The sequence below is a fragment of the Aptenodytes forsteri genome, unplaced genomic scaffold, assembly GCF_000699145.1.
Source record: "Aptenodytes forsteri isolate BGI_AS27 unplaced genomic scaffold, ASM69914v1 Scaffold174, whole genome shotgun sequence".
NCBI lineage: Eukaryota > Metazoa > Chordata > Aves > Sphenisciformes > Spheniscidae > Aptenodytes > Aptenodytes forsteri.
Genome location: NW_008794603.1, coordinates 2142157 through 2143194, shown reverse-complemented (window position 1 = coordinate 2143194; position 1038 = coordinate 2142157).

The window sequence follows — 1038 nt, the reverse complement described above, 5'->3', positions numbered from 1 at the left end:
TCTTGCCTAAAAACCTGGCAGAGACTGAGGAAGTAAGCGAGGAGCTTCAGTGAGTCACCAAGGCAGCTGCTGTCAAGGATTTTACAGGAATTTGGAGTTCGTTGCTGCAGTGGAGGAAGAACTTCCCTGGGTTATTTACTTGGTGCAATACCTTTGCTCTGTTGGAAGCTTTGATTTCAGCTCTCCCCACCCCACACTGTTAAATTGTCACACACGCTTGTAAACAGGAGGCTCCGCCGGTTCCCTCGGAGTGGTTTGAGCAAACTAACATCATAACAAGAGTGTTTATGGAAAAATGCTTAAGCACTGAAGCAGAAAGGGCTTAGCACTGATCAGACCTCTCTTCCACCTTTATTCTTCACTATCCACATTGAAATGCAAATATCAGCGCAGGGTTTCCACCAGCGTGCCACTCACAAATTGAAAAGCAGTTTTTATCTATGCAAATGTAAGCATGGTAATTGAAGTTAATCAATCAATGCTAGCTTTCACTAAAACCTTGAACATGATTGAATAAAGTAATTATCATTCAGCAGAAAATGATGAAGTTGTAGACAGCATGAACCTTATTAAAGGAGGATTTTGAGTCACAATGGCTTAATTTAGCTAACAGCCCAGCCTTAGCCCAAGCAACACACTACCCTTGCTGTCTGGAATTGTTTTAGGGGCTGGGGGGGGGGGGGAAAAGGGGGGACTTTTTTTTATTTTTACAGTGTTGGATTAGTAAAAGGTACTTGTTACACTACAAAGGATAAGCCATAATTAACATCCTTCTTTACTCTAAATAGATCAATGAACAAAGATTGCTATGACATAGTAAAGGTGTCCAACAGGAACAATAGGTGATTAAAACTATTATTATACTTTAAAATAAAAATGAGGTAATGGAACAACTTCAATGCATGTTGTGAATTGATTGTTTGTAAGTGCATAGGTAACAGATCAAGATTAGAGATGACCGAGTGCCAAAAAGGATTATTAAAATACGCAGGATTCGTTACAAAACAGCTTACAGACCTCTGCAAACTACAACATTGA